Raw genomic sequence first — 13,275 nt, 5'->3', positions numbered from 1 at the left:
TGAAAGGAAATTTGCTAGAGTCAGATATTTTTTTTTCTTTTTCATACAAAAAATGTGAACACTCCTCCTTAATATTTCTGTATGCAGGAGAGGGCCATCTACTGCTCTTTCACCTAACTCTGATGAGACCAGTGAGGGTCGCAATTTAAGGGAAGGGGTTGTGAAGTTTTAATGGATAGACTTCATAACATTTATAGCTGCTTACTTAGTTGGAACATCAAAATGTTTTCAGATTCATCTCCTGCTACTCAGAATGCTGTAAAAGAGCTGTAGTGGCTCCCACCATATGAGGTCATTGCAGGCATCAAAAGCCTGCTTCATATTTAAAGAGATAGGGCACAGTATGTAGTAGATGTCTTAAAGGTTCAGGAGGTCAATTCTATTAAACTCTGTGGAGTAACCCAACGTATTGAGGTTACTCATAGAATTTTATTGTTATTGGATTAGGGCCAGAAAAACAGATTCTATCACTGCACTGTAATGTATCACAGACTTACACTGGGATTGAATTGCCTAAATGCAAATGTAGCTGCTTTTACCACAGACTTACACTGTGAAAAACTTCTCTAATCACTCTGGTAGACTTCTGAAGCATCCTGGTGTATTTTTTGTTTCAACGGGAACCTTCCTCGTTCTCCATAAGCTTCCTTAGGGTTGCTTCAGAAGACTATTAACTTTGTGCTATAGGCAGTGAGCATGAAAAATTCCATGAGAGGAAGAAAAGTACCAAGAACTTTTCAATATCTAGGAGTAACAGGCTATTGTCTGAACAGGCACCATTCTGGCAAAGGTAAAACAAATACAGTGCACGGCCTGCTTGGGCATGAATATTCATTTGAGTGTATCCATGTCATAAACTTGATGTTATTTTATGTCTTTTATTTTTAATGTAGTTTGTCTTACAACAGTGAAGTCACTTATTACTCAGCTTGGAGGCAAAGTATTTACTTTCCAAATTCCCCCCTTTCCCCCCACCCCCAAATTCCAAAAGACACCTGCGTCCTTTTCATTTGAACTAATCAATTATTTTTTTAGTCATAGAATGTCAATGTTTTCTGCATTGAAAAATATACTGATTTTCATTGCTCAACAGTGCCCACAGACTGACAATGGATATCACAATACTAATCTAAACCAAAATAGAATTAAACCAGAAATGTAATGCGTTCAAAAAGAAGAAAGTTTAATAAAGTCTCAGTTGCAAATTTCAGGGTTTTTTTCTTTTTTTAAATAGCTCATTACTGAAGTAATGCTCCTAGCACCAAATACACAGTTGAATGCCTTTCTCTAGTTTTTGTATTCTTATTTTTCTGGCCTTTGGGAACATCAAACAGATTGTAAGCCACCAAGACATTGATTTTGAAGTAATTTCTCACAGTTCTTCACAATGAAAAAGATAAAGGAGCATCTTAAAAAAAATGAAATATACTGCCTTTGTAGTGGAATGAGAACATATGTGATTTGTTTTAAATATGAAGCTACAGATGTACATATATTAAAGACCAAAATATAATTTATGGGAATGACTAGAGCAGTCTTTTTATGGATTGTGACTGTGTGAGTTTAAGTATAGCTGTTATTTCTAAGCTGGAAGAAAAGCATTGGTTTTATCTCAAGTGCTGTCTTACTTTTACAGGTTTTTTCATATTATATTTTGATAACCTAGGAAAATTATTTGTATCACAATGTATCCACCTGTGAAATTAGTAGTAATAATACTGACCTCTGTGTTACAAACACCTTCTCATAAGAAACAAGCATATTTAATTTTAGTGATATAAGGACAATTTAGCAGCTGCAATCCGTCAGTTAAATATTTATTGTTTAGTGGTTTAAATAAAAGCATTCCCAGTAAAACAGAACCACTGGAATTGTTCTGATTCATACACCAAATGCTCTATTTTGAGAGCCATAGAACTTTGTAGTAGGCTTAAAAAAACTTTTAGAAATACAGTATTAAACAAATCAGCATGAGGGCTTGGCTGAGTGATTACATAATATTTATAATCATCCTGGCCAAGATTCCTTTTGAGAATTCTAAGACAGCTATTTTTAGAGAAATTTGTATAGTGATGCAATCCTTCATGAAATAATTAGCTTAAAGTCCATTTTTAGAACAGCTCAAGAGATTTTGGTAAGAGCAGAAGACACTGCTATGTTCCTGATTCATGCTGAATTTGGATACTGCAAGAAAATCTCCCCGTTGCCTCTTTTTGCTTTTGGGATATAAAGCCAAAAATGTAAGTGGAGTTGGCCAAAATGCAAAGTCTTCTAACTCCTTGAGAGCATTTTATTTTTCTTCTCAAAACATGAAATTAGAAACCTTTCCAGTGTTTTCAAGACTGCAGGTGTACAGAACACTCTGGCCAGAGGCAAAGCTGGTGTTTGGCAGTCTTCTCTAGTCTATTAGTTCGCTACTCTATATTTCATCACATTAACATATTGCTAATGAAACAAAAAGGGTGAGAAACAATCAAGGAATTTAAAAAATCTGTGTAACCACAGTTTCTTAGTATATTAACCACTAGAGATATTTTCTCCTGCATGGAATACATAGAAGTATTTCTTAATAATTAACATCCAAATATTCCAAAGGATTCTTGCAGCAGCAGAGGAGTAAAATGGAATTGAAGGGAGTGTGTTGCGTTACATATACTGTTCTATTTAAATACATCAGAAATAGTGCTAATGTGATATTATGGTGGTGACATCAAGCACTCAAGAATAACAAAATGCCCCAAGCTATATTTTCCCTGTTTGATTAATTCAGCTGTATTGCATTGTGTATTTTATGATATTGAAAGTGTTTATATTACTGTATAAGAAAAAAAACAGGATTAGAAGTTGTTGTCATTGTGATTATTCTGGCAGTCCAAAACATTCTTCTGCAACACTGTGCATTAATTAATTACATGTAAGCCTGCTAATGTTTAACAAGTGTGGGAACAAAAAAGTCTTGCAGTGCTTTCTTATGGTCCCTGTAGACATTATCATCTGTAAAACCTGTGATTAGTAGCACTGTCCTGGTATTGTGTCGGTTCCTAATCTCTATTGCTTCTGTTTCTGATGTTAAACTAAGTTCATGTTTCAGATTTCCTTGGATTTCACAGGTGGCAGTATTATAGTAGCACAGAATGCTATGTTGTTCTTGTTGTTCTTCTTCTTGTTATTATTATTGTTAATTATTATATACACAGATCTACTTCGGAGAGAGATTTATTGTACTGTTGAGTCTAAATGTTACTGCACAGTAAAGAGAATCCATGTTATAAAGCCGTTCACACGGGTACTGCAGATACACTTGACTGTTGTACGATTTTTTTTTCCTCTTCTGTTTATACTGTTTACTATCACTCATAATATTGATCTTGCTCAAGCTTTAAGCACCTAACTTTGAACAAATAAGTAATCGGAGACCCTTAAGTTTTAGGAGTTTTATTTTTTGTTACAGTTATGATACACAAGCTCTTTGTTTTCTTTTGGGCAGGTAAGAATAGATGTTCTAATAGCTTTATGTGTTGAACTTCCATATGAGGAAAATTATTCTGGTTATTTTTGCCTTAAAAAAATCTTCGACAATGTAGCAAAGTGGCTATTAACCTCTGATTTTAACTGTGTCTGTTCAGATCCCATTGACATCAGTACAGCAGCCCATGCATCCAATGGCCTTGAATTTTACTACCTTAAAAATTCTTGTAGTTTATGCTTTTGTATTAATTAGGAATGTCCTAAGGCAGTCTTTCTGCATGTCTTAACTTTGGGTTTTATTATCTTCATTTGTAATCTGAATTTTGAATCTATATTTTTGAATCTGAGTCTGTAATTCTCAATTTTGCCAAGTACAAGCAGCTTAGATATAAACCCAGTGCAGACAGATCAGTGTAGGGGTGAAAGAGCAGAGTGCCACTTCTCCCTATAGCTTCACACGGCAGGCTCCATATGGCATGAGGGATGAAAGAGAATGCGTGTGTAGCTAAGAGCCTTTGCCTGATCAGATTAATTTAATTCAGAAGAAATGTTCTGTGTTGGAAAAATACTGAAAATGTTGGCAGTGGTCACACAAAACTTTTCAGTTATTCTCAGTACGATTTGACAATTTATATTATAAAAAACGAACTCAAGTTGTAGCTGGATATGGCATCACTTTTTCCTCATGCTCTCAGGAATCCAAATTCTTTGGGATGGTATTTTTACACAAACATTTTCCAACAAGAGGAGCTTTTTGCCTTGTAGCCGTCAGGCCCTGAAGGCATGACAAGCCTGGGACATAAGTCCTTTCCTGCTTTGTGGTTGGTGAGCTGCTTTAAAATCTGTTTCTGTTTGTTGTCTGTGTGGAGGTTTTTTGTCCTTGAAGAATTTATATCATATCTTAAGCATGGCCATGTCTAATGGCACCCTTTTTTACTGGTGATAATCTCATTGTGAACTTATACTAGAACCTCTCAATAGCTGTAGCTGTCATAATGCACTTTGTTCAGACAAATGGTTTAACTCCACCGAGTCTGGAAATCTTAAATGGAAAAAGTATGTAATACACATATAAAATAATGTATATATTAACACTGAAACTTTTGTAATTTTTTATCTGGCTGGCTCAATAGGTGAAAATGGATATTAAGTATCTCAGATAAGAATAGCAAATATCTCCATTATATAAATGAGTGAACTCCCAAGCCAAAAAGTTTTTTGTTTTGTTTTGTTTTTTTTCTCCATGAGACATTTTTGAAACAAGTCCTTAAGTTCTGCTACAGAGTACTCTATGATAATCAAGCTAAATATAATTTAACACTTGATCTTAAGTACAGTGCTAAGTAGCCAGTTATTAAAAAATTCTGTAAGAATTGGGTGTCAAATTTTTCTCCTACTTTGATGGTGTATAAAACTTATCACTTCTACAATCTAGCATCAAAGATAAGTTGTAGGTAAGGTGTCTATAAAGCATGTCAAGACACTGTTGTGATGTTATCTCCATTTTCGTCAATATTCTAATATACCATCCATATGTTGAAATTTATGTTTTATTTGTCAACTTTTATTGCATGTAATGGAAGAAATGTAGTAATTTCAGCTTAGGCTGTATTTTATATATGATACAAATGAGAGAGCTGGGCTTGGTAATGAAATCGCAGAAATTACAACTGAAATCAACTATTCAGACATTAAAAACACTGAAAGACAATCAGTGCTACTAACCAGAGATTTGCAGTTTCAAAGGTCTTGTTTAGCTACTGAAGTTTCTGATTCATGTCTGCTTTTAAATAATTATTATGGGGAAGTATCTTTTTAATGAGTTATTTCCTGTTATTAAAAAAAAAAGAAAGAAAAAACAGAGAATTTTACCTTCTTACATTGCTTGTCTACGTTTAGTAGGACCTGGCCCGAGATGTCCTCAGGCAGCTGCTGTTTCAGAGCTTTAATTATGCTTTTTAACCCACTTCTTTGTGTCTATGTTCTTACATACTTCTATGTAATTACCAAGTTCAGTAGTAGGACTCATGCTAAAAGTATTTGTCTGACTTTAGCCTATACATTACTGAGTATGCTGTATTATTACAAGATATTTCCTGCGCTTCAAGCCATACTTTTAATTCACGGAACTTAAAAAGACTTCAAAAACACAAACTGTAAATGCAGAGACCGCAACTAAAAGTCAGATGGACCATGTTCAAATCAACATAACTTTGTTCAGTCACAAGTGTCAGGAAAGTTGAAATTTGGCCGTAGTACTTTAGATAAGTGTCTGCTTGGCACTTGGAACTGCTGCCTGTCTCAGTCTGCCAAGTGTCTTAATATCCCAGCTGGTGTTTGTGAGACTATTATCCTTCAGCTATTGAAGAGGGAGGCTTACTATGAGTTCTAACTTCTTTCAGGACAAGTCAGTTACATTTTGTAATCTTGCAAAGGAGAAGGTGTTAATGGTTGTTAATATCAGTTAAATAATGCATTAATTAAAAAAGAACTGAAATACATGTAAAATTTTTATGCTCATGCTCAACACTAAATTATCAGATCCAAGATCTGCGTTGGAAGCTGTTTCCCATTGCTTCACAGGAGTCAGAGTATCTAATATGACCAGCAATTGCTTTTGTATTTCACCTGGGAGGAAGGTTTGATTTCATGAAAACTTGGAAACCACTCAGTTCTGTTTCTTAGTCCCCATTCTCTGTTGGGTGATACTGGGAAGGGCAGACAGGGCCTGAAGAACAAGTGTTCTGGTTACATGTGTGTTACAAATGATAAGAATGGTAAGATTTTAATGTAAAACATCACATGAATTAAGTTTAATATAGATGGGGAAAAGAAAAAAAATATATGCTTTCTTATCTTAAAAACTTTACTGTGTTCATTACTCTTATGCAAGAGTCATATAGTTAATGAGGTAAAAAATAAAAAGAACTAAATGAGGAGTAGCCAAACTTTTCTCCAATAAGCTATCATGCACACTTTTAGCCTGCATGCATCCTGTCTCTCACACTTCCCAAGACAAGTCATACACTATAACAGGAAAAGAAAAACATGCTTATTAGCCCATTTGGAATTTTAACAGGGAAAAAATTGTGTTCTTCAGTGGGGGTGGGAAACAAAGCAGCAAAACCCATGTTAAAATACAGTTAAGAGTAAGAATATAAGAATAGATTACATTACAGGGATGTTATAAAAAGAAAATGCATAAATAAAGCACTCATTAAAACATAACTCTACCCCTTAGTGATGCATTCCAACACCCATACGGTTATGATTATGATAGTTATTTAGCATCTGGAGTCCCTAGTTGGTTACCGTATGTAATGTTTTTGTTATCTTTTGGTTTCTTATGAGTGCTTGCAAACTTACAGGATTCATAACTTAAGGTTTATTTCTGTTGGAATTTTCTTGGTGTCTCACTGCATAAGAAAAAAGACTGAATTAAACATTATCATATATTTCTAATGACTGAAGACAAGAGTATAATTTATTTTTTAAATAATTAGCATTATTTTGATAGTATTATGCTGTCAGAAGTGGCCTGAATACTTAGCATAAAATAATACATGCTCTGGAATACTTTGAAGTATATTGAAGAATGTTGAAGTCCAGTTCTTCCATGGAGCTCTAGTTTTGGCAAAAGGTCCTTTAAAGCAATGGCCAATTAACAGATCCTTCAGCTTGTGGAAAAATGACACAAGTCCTTCTGTGAAAACCATAGCTGGTGAATATATTTTAACAATTGATCTCATTTAATCATGTATTGATTCAAGTCTGCTACCATTAAAAAGAATTAAGAGCAATCTCAAGGTCAGGCTTTTTAACAGTAATAGACTAGGAATTCTCTCTCTTTTGTTTCAGCTAAATAATATAGTGAACTAGCACTCAAAAATCTCTTTGTATGAAGAAGTTTAAGCAAAAGAAGTTTCAACTGAAACTTTGCAATGGAACCTTTCTTAAATCTCTTTTCTAGATGGCAGAGTAAACTCACTGTTTGGCTTATCAAATTGCACGTTTCTGCTTCTGAAGGTAGGTCAGCAGGTCCCTGACAGAGCAAAACATTTAGTGTGAGCTTTGCCGTAAGCATCGACATTGTCCAGGTGCTTAAAACAAGCATGTTTTACAGAATTGGCTAGCTCAGAAGTTCAGAAGCCAAAGCTGATGCATATAAAAGCCGTGGCAGAAGCCACAGGGATACATCCTGGTGCATGTATCTCTAGTAAGCTTGAGATGATCAAAGAGAGTGGAACTAAGTGACAGTGATGTTGAATATGTTTTTTAGAGGCTCCAAAGCTGGAACTTGAACTTTTTATTTTTGATCTCAGAGATTAAATGATGGTCAAACAACAATAAATGGAAACTTGCAGAAGAGATTCCCCCCACCCCTCAAAAAAAAAAACAAACAAAAAACAAACAAACAAAAAAACAAACAAAAAAAACCACAAAACAGTGAATCTGCTTAAGTTCTAGAAATAGAGGCTTTACTCATAGTTTAATTTTATTTTTTAATATAGCCAGTGATGACTTCATTGGTCTTAGAAGTCACCATAAGGGTTACTTGGAAACACAGCATTCTGTGTTGCCTTCTGAAATACCTTTTGTACCTACTTTTCAAGAATCTCCTGTCTTACACAAATGTAACAGTCTACATTGTGGAATAATTTGTATTTTTTAACGAACAAATGAATTGTTTTTGTGAAGTCTTCATTTTGTGCAATCTATTCTAGTCTTTTAACAGATTGTGAGTGCCGAATGTAATTTGGTGAAGTTTAAGGATGTCTGAGGCCAAGTACAACATTTGTTGTCCAATATTTAATTAACTGTAACTTATCATATAACAAATCAGCTATAAATTTTATTCTATGGCAGTTAGCAACTTTTGTATTGTGATGCAGCAGAAATTATAAGAAATTCTTCACTTCAAACGATAACAGTTTTCAAAGAATGTGTAAAAATATTGTTTGGACATGAAAACTGATTTTATTCCGAGAGAGTAAATACAGAGCTGGCTTCATTAGCAAACATTTCATTAACACACAGCTAATGGAATTCAAGCCTGAAGCGCTGGATTCATAGTGAAAAGCAATTGCAGTTGCACATGCTTTCATTAATTCCAGGTTAACTCCACTAAGTTTATGCAATTTCTGGATAAACTTGCGGCCTTAAGCACACAGATTTTAGATCCCTACATTCTGGATTTCAAAGTTAAAAATAGATACTTGTGTGTGTGTGTGTTCTAAAATTATTGTCCTAGGGAAAAATGCTCAGATTAAATAATTTATTAGTAGAAATCAGGAAGACTGAATCTAAACACCTGTCACAAGAGAAGTGCTTTGTGGAAGTGTTAGAAAACTTTGTTGGGGGGGGGGAAGTGTGAATGAACTTACTTTCAAATAGTGAGATTGCAAGAAATAGATGTTCTATGTTGTTGAAGACAACAAGAGGCCATTGTATAATCAAAGCTAGAATGTGGCGCTCTAGATTTTAAATTCCATACTTTTAATAGTCAGACCACAAAATATCTCCAGGATAGCTTGTAGGCCTTGTATCTGCCTCCCTCCCATATTACTTAGGGAAAATTCCTACCCTACTGAAAGTGAATATTCTAGAAATGTTTCAAATTCTCTTTAATTGAAGAGATTGAGAAGAAAATCCAAAGGAAAGTAATAGCTATTGAATGGTATTATACCTATATCCCAGAGCAACAAATCTTACTATTTTTTCCTCATTTGAACCTCATTCATGAGAGTTTTGTTGTTAACTTGATCCATATGACAGATCAAAGCATAGTTCCCTATTGCCACCTTGCTAAAATATTTTTTAAAAGACAGTTTTAATATTATAGTTTTACAGTTACAGATTGCTGTTAAGCTATGTAGTCTGTTACCAGTCAATCAAAGACTTTCATTTCACTTCAGCAGATCCTTACTTAAACACCACAGAATTTTAGGAGAAGTATCTGTCAGTTTTCTTACAGTGCTAGATCATAAATTCTTTGGTAAGTGAGTTAAAAATTCAGTTACACATACCATTCATGACCTTGACAGCTTAGCAAATAGTGATATTGAATGATCAAAGACAACTGTTTCAAGCCCTAAGGGTTAATATACCTGTGCACCTAGATTTAAGCTGCTTTTAATTCCTCTATCACTCCTTTATTTTAAAATGGATGCAGTATTTATTGAATGTAGTCAATAAATTTAGCAAAAAACTCTGAGGAAACAGTTTAGGCTAAAATTAAGGCATACTGGTCTGTAGAAGATGCAGTTAATTAATTGTTGCATTTTACAAGTGAACATATTTTTCTTTCCTGGTATAAATACCAATTAAACCCTGCTCTTTCTCAGGTGTGGGCCTGGTATTCACCAGGCATTTTCAAAAAAAATTGTTGATGTTATAATTATGTTGTCAGAGCTGAGGCTATGTAAATTTTGAGAAACCCCATCTCCAGGAAAACTGTATCAGTAATAATAGTTTTGAGAGCAAAATGTGAATACAATTATGAACTATATAACTATTTCAGATATGGATTAACTCATGCAGAGTAATACATGATGCAAATTAGATATGGCACAGTTTAAATGTGTGTACCATCATCACTAATTTTCATGAATTGTACGTTTCAAGACTAAGTTTCCTGATCATTCAGAAAAGTCATATTGTGTAATCTGTTGTGCTTTCAAAAGTAATCTAAGAAAAGGTCTTGGATGTTATTGAATAGGAAATTTTCAAGGATGCTGAAGATGTTGCAAGAAATGATGGCATTACCAAGTCAGTAGATGGTATTTCTCTCTCACAGACAATACTGAAGCAGTCTTTTAATGTGCAGATATGGGACCCAGACCATGAGGATTTACTGTCTGTCTGATAAACCAATGTCTTTCAAAAATGTATATGCCGTTCTGTATGTTTGTGTATGTGCTTGTATGGAGGTGTAGGGGTGTGAAGCCCTAGGGTCCTGAACAAATTGCAATGTGGTTAATTAATTTCTTCCTCAAATAAAAGTAGACATGGCATTTCAAAGCCTACTAGAAATTAAAAGAGTTAGCAAGGGAAGCAAACAGAAATAATGTCACAGAATTTTGTTTGGAAGAACCTGAAAAGGATTGTATTGTTTCTCTGGATGGCTTCAGATTTGTTCCTCCTTCAGAAATCCTCCTGTTCATTCTCCTCAAAACTCCTCCTTTTAAAAGTTTGAAATAATACCATGTTTTGTATTTCTTAAGTCAAAGCTAAGCATACCTGGCAAATACAGTTCAGTGTGGAAGTATAGCACTCTGAGAGTAGCTTAATTAAAGACAAATAGAACCTCAAAATGGTATTAGTTATCATTGTGAAGAGCTAACAAATAAAACCAAAAAGCTTTTAAAAATAATATTTTGCAAAATATTTAGCATAATTTTAAGAAATTAATGACAATCACAAGTAATATATTTTTGATGGTTTGATGATCACTTGAGAGGAAAAAAATTTCATTTCACATTTCTTTATTATTTATTTTTAATATTTTGCTTCTAGGACAGGCACACTAAAGGAAGCCTACTACAGCATTAACATTTCTTTGTGCACATTTTACTGCAATCTGGCATCCAAAAGGAAGAAACGTTAGAAGTGGTTTATTTATATTTCAGCACCAAATTAGAAAGATGACATCATTCATTTACAGTTCTTATCCCATGACATGTCTAATCCCCAACACCTCATTACAGGGGACACTTTTAGGATTGCATATATCATCTTGTTTAACTTTTGCATTCTTTTATGGAATACAGTTGAAAGGTAGGAAATTTAAGGCTGTTCATTGATAAGAAAATAAACTAATAAAATGTGAGGAGCTTCCCCAAAGAGGCAGGATATTACAGTGTTTACAGTAAGTGGGTGGTTATTTGTCTATTAATTCTCCATCTTTTCCACTCTTGTTCTAAAGGCCTTCCTCTTTGAATCTGAAGACAGACAGACCAACTATGATGATTCAGATTGAGTTGGTTTCTTGGCAAAATTGATAGAAATTCATAGCTGAATTTCATACAGCTGTTTGCTTCTGTCTCCTTAACGAGGAGAGAGAGAGAAAGAAACGGTTCCAACTGTGCAGAAAATAGTTTTAAAAACTGTGAAATGTTACCATACAGTGCTAATGCAATTCCTGTTCAAATGAATCCACCGCTTGACCTGTGGAGGGCATTTATTCTGTAACACACTGAGAAGATGCTCTTTTAGTGCTATAGAGATGCTCAGAAAAAGTGACAGTGGCTGAAGCATGTGTGCATCCCATCGCGGTTGTTTTTCTATTGTAATATCGTGGATGCTTTAAGGGTTTGGTTTGGTTGGTTGGTTGTTTTGTTTTTACTTGAATGAAGTACAGGTCTCCTCCTGTAAAAGTTTTCTATGATCCTTCTGATGGGCGTTATATGAAGTGCTTGAGAATCATCATTGTGACACTTCCAAAAAAAAAATTGCTAAAAAGACATATCAGGATTTCCTGTGATCCCCGTGATGCATAGTTTTCCTCACATTAGATTTTGTTATACTTCAGATATTGTGTAATATGAATATTTAGTTTACATTTTTTCCAAATATCTTTTCTACTTTAGCAAGAAACATTAAAATTGGGGAATTGAATAGCAATCTCTGAATTTTTACATTTTACATTAAAATACACCTACCAGTGAGATTTTTCTTAATGGAGATTTTGATATTGGATTGTTCTCGTAGGAAAATCAATTTACAATAGTCCTGGAAGTAAATTTACCACATACTAGCTATAGGACACTAGCTATGTCATGGGCACTTCGAATTGGAAGACAGTTAGACCTGTTAATACAGCAACATACATGACTACATGGGTTGTGTTTGAATTCATCTGTTTAAGTTGCTCATTCAGAACTCATTAGTTTGGGCAGACTCCTGGGGGTAACGTCTTTATCCGGCATCCTCACTGGAGTTAGTATGAATCTTGCTACTTGGAGTGTGTGTAGAACTAAACAGTGGCTTTTTGCAACTGATTTCAGTCTCTTGAAACAGTCTCTCACTGTCCACCAAAAGTGTCTATGTGCAAAGTAGATTTGTTTGTGCTTGACCAATGCAAATGATGTCAGCACAGAAAATCAGCATGAAGTAGATAGATAATGTTCCTTCAAGAACAATCTTTCTCCTATAGGATTCAGGTGAGATTTTTTGAAGATGACATTAAGTGTTAAGACTACTATCTTTCCTTCAGTCACCTGCATTATATTAATTCTATATCTAATTGATTCTTATAATTTTGCAAGAACTCTTTGAGACTTAGCAGCATTTTCTTCTGGGCTTTGTTAGTGCAAAAATAAGTAACGCTTGATTACGTGTTAACAAGTTTGCCTGAGACAGCCTTCAGTCCTGCTAACAGAAGGAATAATTGCTGTATCTGATGGTCTTGAGCAATTGGCAGTAAGATATTTTGGGTATTATGAGCAAGTTTTGAATTATACCAGTCTATGTATTTTATGGTATGGAATAATTGTAATAGTGATGAAGAGCAGCAATGTATCTTGTTATCTCGCGGTGACATAGATTTTATTATCTGTACATGGCAGTAGCTGAAGTGTTGATCTTTTTTTCAAGATCTTTATCTAAGACTTTCATTCAGTAACATGTGTCAAGTTCCTTAATCACTTATTTCTCTAAGTGCCTGTGTCTGTATCGGTTAGTTTTCAGATTCTTTTAACTTACTGTTTAGCAGGGTGATCCTGGTGTACAATTAAAATATTTAAGCCAAAACAGAGCTTTTAACATAACTAGTCATGATTATTGTTGACATGCCTCACTAGCTAACTG

The 13,275-nt window shown here is 34.4% G+C and overlaps 1 protein-coding gene across 12 annotated transcripts in view; it reads left to right on the top strand.

The window, feature by feature from the left end:
- ERC2 (ELKS/RAB6-interacting/CAST family member 2) overlaps positions 1-13,275 on the top strand; it is a 481,052-nt gene that overhangs the window by 390,515 nt on the left and 77,262 nt on the right. The gene's annotated exons all lie outside the window — the stretch shown is intronic.

Source organism: Falco punctatus, assembly GCF_963210335.1.
Source record: "Falco punctatus genome assembly, chromosome: 4".
Classification (NCBI taxonomy): domain Eukaryota; kingdom Metazoa; phylum Chordata; class Aves; order Falconiformes; family Falconidae; genus Falco; species Falco punctatus.
Note: the sequence above shows the minus strand (reverse complement) of the source record. Positions and strands in the feature narration are given on the sequence as shown.